The following is a 10,338-nucleotide window of genomic DNA, read 5'->3' as shown; positions in this document are numbered from 1 at the left end:
AATTCAAGGTTCAACATCTACTATGGTGGGATTTGAACCCAGGTCATTACCCTGGGTCTCTGGATTACTCCAGTGATAATATCACTATGCCACTGCCCTCCCCTGTTGCTGAGTAATGGCCACTTGATAGTATCATCAATTACAACTTTCAGAATTTGTTGATGATTGAGAGTAGACTTATGGGGGCAGTAATTGGCTGGGTGGATTTGTCCTGTTTTTTGTGAACAGGACATACCTGGGCAATTTTCTCCATAGTTGGGTAGATGCCAGTGTTGTAGTTGTACTAAAACTGCCTGGTTGAGGGCATGGCTAGTTCTGGACCACTAGTCTTCAGTTCTACAATCAGAATGTTGTCAGGGGCCATAGCCTTTGAGGTATCCATTGCTTTGACTTGTTTCTTGAAAGCACATTGACTGAAAACTCATATATGTGATGTTGGCAATCTCAGCAAAAAGCCAAGATGGATCATCCACTCAGCAGCTCTGCCTGAAGGTGGCTCCAAAGTGTCAATTTCACTCTTTGAGAGAGTCACATGCATGTTGACATCTCCTTTTCAGGAATGCTGGGTGCTACTCCTGGTACAATTTATTGAGCCAGGGTTGCTCCTACTTCGTAATAGCAGAGGGAGAGATATGTCAGGCCATGTGGTTACAGATTGTGGTTGAATACAATTCAGCTCTTGATGACCACAGTACCTCAGGACAGCACAGCACAGTAGCAGAGTGGCTAGCACTGGGGCTTCACAGCACCAGGGACCTGGGTTCGATTCCCAGCTTGGGTCAATGTCCGTGCGGAGTCTGCACATTCTCTCAGTCTCTGCGTGGGTTTCCTCTGGGTGCTCCGGTTTCCTCCCACAAATCCTGAAAGACATGCTTATCAGGTGAATTGGACATTCTGAATTCTCCCTCAGTGTACTCAAACAGGTGACTTGGGGATATTCACAGTAACTTCATTGCGGTGTTAATGTAAGCCTATTTGTGACACTAATAAAGATTATTATTATGAATGTCCAGTTTCAAGTTGATCACTTTGATCTAAATCTCTCCTATTTAATACGATGAAGGATATCCTCAGTGTGAAGTTGGGACTTTATCCCCACAAACACTGTGTGGTGGTCACTCCTACCAATACTATCATAGACTGATGCATCTTCAGGACTTGGCCAGCTCGATCAGTAGTGGTACTATCAAGTCACTCTTGGTGATGGACATTGAAGTCCCCCACCTAGAGTATATTCTGCACCCTTGCTACCCTCAGTGTTTCTTCCAAATGGTGCTCAACATGGAGCAGTACTGATTCGTCAGCGGAGGGAGAGTGGTAGGTGGTAATCAGAAGGAAGTTTCCTTGATTGTGTGTGACCTGATGTTATGAGATATCATGGGGTCTGGAGTCAATGGTGAGAACTCACAGGACAATTCCCACCCAACAGTATACCTCTGTGATTCCACCTCTGGTGGTACAGGACTTGCCGAGGGATGAAGATTATGGAAGCTTCTGGGCCATTGACTTTAAGGCATAATTCTGTGACTATGACCATGTCAGGCTGTTGCTTGACTAGTCTATTGGCCAGCTCTCTCAATTTTGGCATTAGCTCCGAGATATTCATAAGGATAACTTTGCAGAGTTGGATGTGCAGGATGTGTCGCATTATTGTTTCCAATTCCTAGATTGATCTTGGTTGTCCCTCCTGTTTTATTCTTCAACTTTTCTACAGATGCTTGATATAACTGACTATGCTACTATCTTCCATGACCTGCCAATTTTCTTTCATTAGTCTAATTAGCATGATAGTTCTCTTGTTAAATGGTGTGGTGTCGAGCATTCAGATCATAAGGGCAGGGTATGATGTTGGGCTATTTATTGGATGAAGGTTGTTGTGGCACAATTGGACCCAGAGATCTTTAGCAAGGCCAAAAGAGAAAATTAGACAGGGTTCCCCCAGTTGTGACCTCTGTATGTGGAGATGTTGAGTGAGGACAGCATTCCTTTTTGCTGTGATTCTCTGCTGACCTGCGCAACATCCAAGTATTTGTTCTTCATGTGTGAGCCCAGATAGCATGAAGCCATCGTGTAGAAAGCATGCTCACAAGAGTCCATTGCCACTGGGAGAAAGAAAAAGACAGATTTGCATTTAAATGGTTGAATTTAAGGGGCCCCTCAGGATTGGGTTGGGAGGTGGTGAGGTTGGGAATTAGAGGCAAGGGGAGGGGAGTGGATGCTCACTGCCTGCCCAGTATTGTGGAATTCTATGATGGGGGAAGATGGAGAACGGCCTTCCTGCCTAGAGGTCAATTAAGGCCTTGTATGGCCAGTTAAGGGTGGCATGGTGGCAAAGTGGTTAGCACTGATGCCTCACAGTGACAGGGGCCAGGGTTCAATTCCCCCCCTTTGGTCATGTGTGGACTCTGCACATTCCCCCCCACACCCCCCCCCCCCAACCCCCGGTGTCTGTGTGGGTTTCCTCCGGATGCCCCAGTTTCCTTGCACAGTCCAAAGATGTGCAGGTTAAGTGGATTGGCCATGATAAATTACCCTTAGTGTCCAAAAAGGATAGGTGAGGTTATTGGGTTATGGGGATAGGGTGGGTCGTGGGCCTAGGTAAGGTGCTCTTTGAGAGGGTCGGTGCAGACTTGATGGACCAAATGGCCTCCTTCTGCACTGTAGGGATTCTATGATTCTATTCTATTCTTAAGGCAGCATGTGCTTGTCAGGTAATTTGGACATTCTGAATTCTCCCTCAGTGTACCAGAACAGACGCCAGAGTGTGGGGACTAGGGAATTTTCACAGTGGCTTCATTGCAGTGTTAATGTAAGCCTACCTGTGACATTAATAAAGTTTATTATTATTAAGGGTCTTTTCCTGCCTGCATTCTAGCAGTGGATGCGGGGTAACTCTAACGAGTGGAGAGGCTGGCCAGTAAGACTTGGGAGCCTCCCGCGGGGGAACCCTCACGTTGGCCTCCCTGCACTCCCCAACCACCCCACCCATCTTTGCTGACTGGACCCGGCAATCCCAATAGCCTCTGAGGGCAGTGCCATATCCAGGCCGGGTGCAGTCACTGCAGTGGTCACTGCTCCCAGTGGCGCTCCTGAGAAGGAAGAACTGATGGCTCTCCAATTGAATGGCGGTTCTTGGAAGCAGTATATCTTCCCTTAAAGGGGCAGGAGCCCTGATGCTAGGCAGTTAATTGCCTGATGGTACAGAATCATGTCCGGGCTCCTGGAAATGGCTGTGGTGGTGTTCTGGCTTTTCGGCCCTTGCCATAATTCAGTTTATGTTGTGCCTTCCATGACAGCAGGATGTCCCTTATAGCCAATGAGGTGCAGTCACTGTTGCACTGTGGGAAATCTGGCAGCCAATTTGACTGCAACAAATAGCAACATAATGAAACCATGTAATCTGTTTGTGCAATGTTGATTGAGGGATAAATGGCCAGGGCACCAGGGAGAACTGTGCTCTTCTTCAAAGTAGTGGCATGGGATATTTTACATTGGATTGAGAGGGATGTCCCTCCACAGTTGGTCAGGAAAAGCCTATGTCTGTTTTATCAGGATCAGTTATCCAATTTGTCCCATGATCTACGCAGGACAAACAGAACACAGAAGAATTTAACCGCCCACTGATTCTGGAAACCAAACAGTTTGGTAATATCACCAGATATCCAATCAGTTAAAGCATGGAATTAGAAATGGTTGTTTGGCCTATCAACTCTGGTGCTTCCACAGACCATGTGCTTTCGACCCAGCTGTGGATTTTGCACAAGACATTTAATTCCCTGAAGGAAAGTCTTGTTTAAATACTTGCTGAGAATCAAGCAAAACTTCAGAAAACCTCTTTTTTTTTAAATTTAGAGCACCCTATTGATTTGTTCCAATTAAGGGGCAATTTAGTGTGGCCAATCCAACTACCCTGCACATCTTTTGGGTTGTGGGGACGAAACCCACGCAAGCACAGGAAGAATGTGCAAACTCCACTCTGACAGTGACCCAGAGCTGGGACCTCGGTGCCGCGAGGCAGCAATGCTAACCACTGCACCACCCTGCTGTCTCCAAAATATCTTTTGACTACACAGCTTCATTATTCAACCCTATATTCCATTGACAACCTCTTTAATCTGGCCGTAGCAGTCCAGCAACCATCAGCTCGGTGGTGTTTTATTTTATGTCTGAGTACTTATCTCTATAACTGCAACTCCATTCCTAACCAGATCCTTACTCCACTTTTTTCTTTCCCCTAATTAATCTCAAAGTAAAAAATGGTTATGCTTAACCCGAGAAGTGGAGATTTGTACAAGATCACAATAACAACACTTTCAGTGCAATTTCACTTTTTGTTTTAGTTCACATTTTTGCGCTTTTAACCAAAGAAATTTGCAGGAAGCTACCATTATCCGGGCAATGTTAAATCATTGATTTGTTAAAGACCTCCAGCATGTCTCAGTATAAAACATTTATCTATCTCCCCCTTCAAAAGTCAAAATTGAATGAGGCACACTGTACTTTTCTGGAAAAGGATTCAAAGAGCATGTCTTGTTACTTTTGAAATCTGCCATTCAATGCTGTGATATTTACATCTTACAAGATCTCTAAAGTTGCTAATGTAATTCTCCCCATCAACTTGGAAATATACTTTAGGTGCCTTGTTTTAAGTCAGCTTCCATATGTGTTCTGGTACAACATGACTTGGCTGTGAATTAGCTACAGGTCTGTTGGATGAAGCAAAAATCCCTGAGTTCCTAAAAATACCGCTCTTCTCAGTAAATGCATTGGGAGCGAGTACAAGCCTCTATTCATTTAAGACTGTGAAACCTGGGAGTTGCAATCCAGCTTAAAAATAGTAAACCCCTCCCTCCCCCGCTGGGAGGTTTCTTTGAACAATCTGCTCAGCTTTTCTTACCATGGAACCTACAAGAGACAGGAAATAATTCACGTGATTTGCCTTTACAAGTAGTATGGAGTTGAAACTTTGGAGCTCGAGGGGTCATTTGGAAAAGGTCACGTGATTAGCATTTGTAAGTAACCTTTTCTCTCACAGCTCACTGACACCTTTGGGCCATATAGAATTACGAAGAGATTATTTTCAGCAAGCCGGGAACGCGAACGGCTCTACAAATTTTGCTTGCGTGTTTTGTTCGAAAGTTGACTGAATAAATTGAAGACATCTTTCATATATAAAATATTCAAAGTTTTCCGAAGAATTACAACAACGTTCCTGTTCAGTGAAAGTGACTGACCACGGTCGGCATGGTGACACAGCACATTGGAACTCCAAATGGTAGAATGCAGCTTTGAACCACAGTTTTTCACACAGTGAATTTCTCATCCTAAATTTACAATGCCCGAACAAAGAAGAGCGACTTAGCAACAACAACAACTTGCATTTATATGGCACCTTTAACGTAGCAAAATGTCTCCAGTCGCCTAATAGAGTTATCAAATAAAATTTGACACTAAACCACATAAGGAAATATTAGGTCAAAGAGCAAATGCTTGGTCAAAGAGGTAGATTTTAAAGAGTGGCTTAAAGAAGGTCAGGACGAGGGACAGAGAGGTCGAGGGAGAGAATTCCAGACGTTAGGAGCTAGGCATTTGATTGCACAACCGCATTAGGGCAGTGATAAAAATGTAGGTTTGTAAGGAGGCTTATTAGTGGGAAAGAAAGGCGAATAGGCGGAAGGCTAATCTCTCATGCTTCCTTTACAGCAGCAGTATAGATCAGTTTTTGCAGAGGGTCATTGGAAGAGGCTAACTCAGAGGACTGAATCTGAAAGGGATGAAAATAACGGTCAGCATAAACCAAGCATCACTATTTCACAGCAAATCCACACTTTGAGATTAAAGCTGTTCCAGTTCGATAAGTGAGGGATGGGGAAAATCTCAAATGGCAAGTTTAATACCAAAAGGATCTTGGTAAATACTTAACAGAAAATTGGAAATACTGCACAAATATGCTGTCTCTCTCACTTTCTCTCCCATACATACTGGGCAGGATTCTCAATTTGGGAGACTAGGGCTGGGATTCTCCGTTGCCCGACGCCAAAATCGGGAACGGCAATCGGGCGGAGAATAGCTCCCGACTCCGGAATAGCGGCAGGCGCAGGTTTGACTGCTGGTCTCAATGCTCTGGCCCCTCCAAAGTGACATCATCACGATGTGCGCCACGCGCAATTGCAACCGTACTCATATCTCATTGTCGGACCCACCCACGATGCCCCACCTCCGATGGGGTGAGTTCCCAATGGCGCAGTCTACATTTGGTCTCAACAGTTGTGAGCCTGGTATGGTGGCTGAGGAGAGAGAGAAAAGGCATACGGAGAGTGTCCAGCACCGCCGTACTTCAATAGTCATGCTGCTGGCTGGGGGGCTTCATCCAGGGCCGGGGAGAGTGGTGGGTTTGGCCAGGAGGTGGGCTGTGGGATCGGGGTGGAAGGGTATGTGGTCCAGCACAACCGGCGCCATCTTTTCGGGCATGACCGTTGCATGTGTGGGGGGTGAAGGTGTACACGCTGCAGCAGCTTATCAGCCCCGTGCATGTCCAGCACGGACCCGGCGATTCTCCCACTGTTTTCTGCCCGTTCTGCGAGGGTTTCATACGGCGCCGGTGCTAGCCCTCACCAATAGCTGAGTCGGTGCAGGCACGGTGCTGATTTTCCGCAGGAACTTAGAATCCAGCCCTATGCTCTCCAGTCAGAAATGAATCACTGCTGATCTGCACTGGCACGAGGAGCAGTGCCAGAAGCAATTCACTCTCCTTTGCCATGCAAGTTTATGCATGATGGGGAGCTCAAGTGATCCCGCTATTGGGCCATCAGCTGGCCCACATCCTCCCTGCCACCCCTGCAATGCAAATCAAGCCCTCCCCAGCTGACAAGTAGAGGGCACCCCATCCCCACAACAGGGTTGCTGGGTCACCCCGCCACAGCATGCATGCATGAGGATGACCCAATTCCCCCACCACACAACCTCTATCAGACACCCCCCACCAGAAACCCACACCAGAAACCGCCATCAGAGACCCCCGCAATCTGAAACCTTTCCATGAGAACCCCCCATATCAGAGTCCCCCCCACATCAGGGTCCCTCCATATCAGAGTCCCCCATCAGAGACTTCCCCACATAATGTTTATAAACATCTAGCTATGATTGACAGTTCCTGACCACAGCAAAAGCAGTTAAGTGCTTTCTGGTTAGAAAAAGAGGAAGTGAAAGCATTGAGCTCCTAGATATTTGTAACCATTGTGGTTAGTTTCAAAGCATTCAAGCATGAAGGAAACTGAAAAAAATAATCCAGACACCCAACTGTCTGGAAGCTATTACCCTGTCGATTACAGCCTACTAAAAGCTCTTTCTCTTTGAAAGTGAATAAAGCCCTTGCATCTCAAAGGATCTGAGGGGGTTTAAAACCTTGTTTGGCTTTCTCTAAAGTAACAGCTGATGCTTTCTACACATCCGCCTGAGGCAGCAGGTGTAAGGGACAGATAAATGAAAAAGCAGTAATTTTTCACGGTTTCTGCCTAACTCTTTAGCTTCCAGGCAGGGGTGACTGATGGAGAATGGCGTCTCTGATACGAGGGCGAGATCTCTAATGGGGGGTGTCACCTATGGGAGAAGTGTCTGATATGGGGGTCTCTGGTACGGGGGTCTCTGGTATGGGAGCTCTCTGTTGGAGGGTCTAATGGGGATCTCTGATATGGAGGCCAGATAGGGGAGTCTCTGATATAGGGGTCTCTGATATAGGGGTCTCTGATATAGGGGTCTCTGATATGGGAGTCTAATGGGTGTCTTTGGTAGGGGTCACTGTTGAGGGCCTCTCATGGGGAGAGTCTGATCAAGGGATCTAATCAGGGTCTGGGGGTGGCATGAGCAGGATTTGTATTGTGGTAGGGGAGGGGGCCTGCCAAGCACTCTGGGACATCTACGTTAAATACTACCCCCTTGACCCACCGCAAGATCCACTGCAGCAGGACCATGCTGGCAAATACTTGGACCAATACACGCCGGCATGAATCCCAGCCGAGAGGACTGGGGCATTACTAAGGCGTGGGGAATCTGGTGACCAGCCAGGTAATAAGATGGAAATGGGTTCAAATGACTGCAATGATGCTGCCAGTGGGGGATCGGATTGGGAGGCCAAATGTGAGATTTTCTACCACATCGGGAAATCGGCTGCTGGCAGTGGGCGGCAGGTAATCCTGACCACTAATTCCGATTTTCTCTCACTCTCGGGCGGAATTCTCCCATCCCACCTGTGATGGGTTTGGTGTCGGTTGGGAGTGTAAGATCCAGCGAGAGCCAGAAAACCAACGGCATAAAAACAGTTTGAAATTCTGCCTCTGGTGGGTGAGTCCTCCCGCTGCCTGGGGCATTCACTTTCATCTCATGAATTCTCATCAAAACAATAACATTCATCAGAATGTCGTCAGGCCGATGAATCTTGTGTCACACCGGTGGGAAATCACATCGACCTCAAACCCAATTGAGAAAGAATGGCGTGCACAAGATGGACCTCAGTTCACTCAAGACTTCGAAGTGAGTGCAACATACATAGCCTAGCTGCCATAGCGCTACGCTGTTCCTGTTGCATTGAAGGCCACTCATACCCTCCAGCTCCAAATGACAGAGACCTGGGTTGTCACTGCCTCCGAGAGCTGTGGCTATGTGTTGGTGAGGTGTTCTCCGGAAAGTGATCCTCAGCCTAATTTAGATGCGTGAATCACCAGGGTGTGTGTCTCTGCGTTGGTGGAGGGCACCGGCGATTACAGTGACAGATCTTCATCGAATGGATCAAGAGCAACCTCCTCTGAAGTGACCTGGCGGGGGGGGGGGCTTACGTTTCCTGTACCAAATTGTCCGACCTGTTGCTACCTGTAAGAGAGAGAAGATAGATTTAGTTCATGAACAGGCTGAATATAATATTACACATCTTTCACTATGAATGTCAGGGTGTGATCAAATCATAGGAGGCTCACCCATGGCTTGCTGGGAGCAGTCAACCTTGCTTTCCCAAACTGGAATGGTCTCTGTACTCCCCTGAAAACATGGCGGCATGCCCCTAGAATGTGATGAGAAGGGATGAAGGAGAGACTGGGAAGCATGCATGCCTGCTGTGTGTGCTGATTCCTCCCCAGTAAGAGCCAAAGATGTTGTTTGTGCAGCATGACAGATAAGATGTTGATGAATAGGCTTTCACAGGAGAAAGTACTTAGCTGCCTTTGATGTGGTGAGGAACTGTTAATCATAGAAAGTGTGTTTAGAAATGTTGTGGTTAACATCAAAGCAGGGTGCTTAGAATCATAGAATCCCTACAGTACAAAAAGAGGCGATTTGGCCCATCGAGTCTGCACCATCTCTCTGAAAGAGCACCCTGCCTAGGATCAGGCCCCCATCCTATCCCCGTAACCTTGTAACCCTACCAAACCTTTTGAACACTAAGAAGCAATTTAGCATTACCAAGTCACCTAATCTGCACATCTTTGGACTGTGGGAGGAAACCAGTGCACCCGAAGGAAATCCATGCAGACTCGGGGAGGAAGTGTAAACTCCCCACAGTCACTTGTGGTCGGAATTGAACCCGGGTCACTGATGCTGTGAGGCAGCAGTGCTAACTACTGTGCCACTGTACCGCTTATTTGAGATGCCGTCGAACGTAAAAGGAAAGATAGATCAACGATCCACCAAGTACCTGTCTCTAGAGTAATAAAATTGTCAATCACTGATTAATGAAATGTATTGCTTTGTGAAATTGAATGGAAGATTTGCATTACAAAGGCTGCCACGGGATTGGAAGCCATTTGAAGTGTATTTAGCTTTTGAGGAAAGCTGCTGCTTTAAACACTTTTGACTGAGGCAGCAGGTGTTAGGGAAGGGTAACTGAAAATGCAGTGATTTTTCACTTTACTGTCTGGGCTGCTTTTCAGCATTTAGGCAGAGGTCTCTGATGGGGGTCACTGATGGGGTGTTCTCTGATGGGGTGTTCTCTGATGGGGGGTCTCTGATGGGAGGGTTCTCTGATGGGGGGGTCACTGATGGGGTGTTCTCTGGTGGGGGTGTCTCTGATGGGGGGGTCTCTGATGGGAGGGTTCTCTGATGGGGGGGTCTCTGATGGGGGGTCTCTGGAGGGTCTCTGACGCAGGGTTTATGATGTGCTGTCTCTGAATGTGGGGTCGGATAGGTGGGGTCGGATGGGTGGCGTCTCGGACGGGTGGGGTTGGATGGGTAGCGTCGGATGGGTGGTGTCGGAAGGGTGGCGTCGGACAGGTGGCATCGGACAGGTGGCGTCGGATGGGGGTCTGATGAGGCAGCTGGGGATGTGAGTGGGGGGAGGGGCATCGGGTCACA

Source organism: Scyliorhinus canicula, chromosome 13 (assembly GCF_902713615.1).
Source record: "Scyliorhinus canicula chromosome 13, sScyCan1.1, whole genome shotgun sequence".
Taxonomy (NCBI): Eukaryota; Metazoa; Chordata; class Chondrichthyes; order Carcharhiniformes; family Scyliorhinidae; genus Scyliorhinus; species Scyliorhinus canicula.
Note: the sequence above shows the minus strand (reverse complement) of the source record.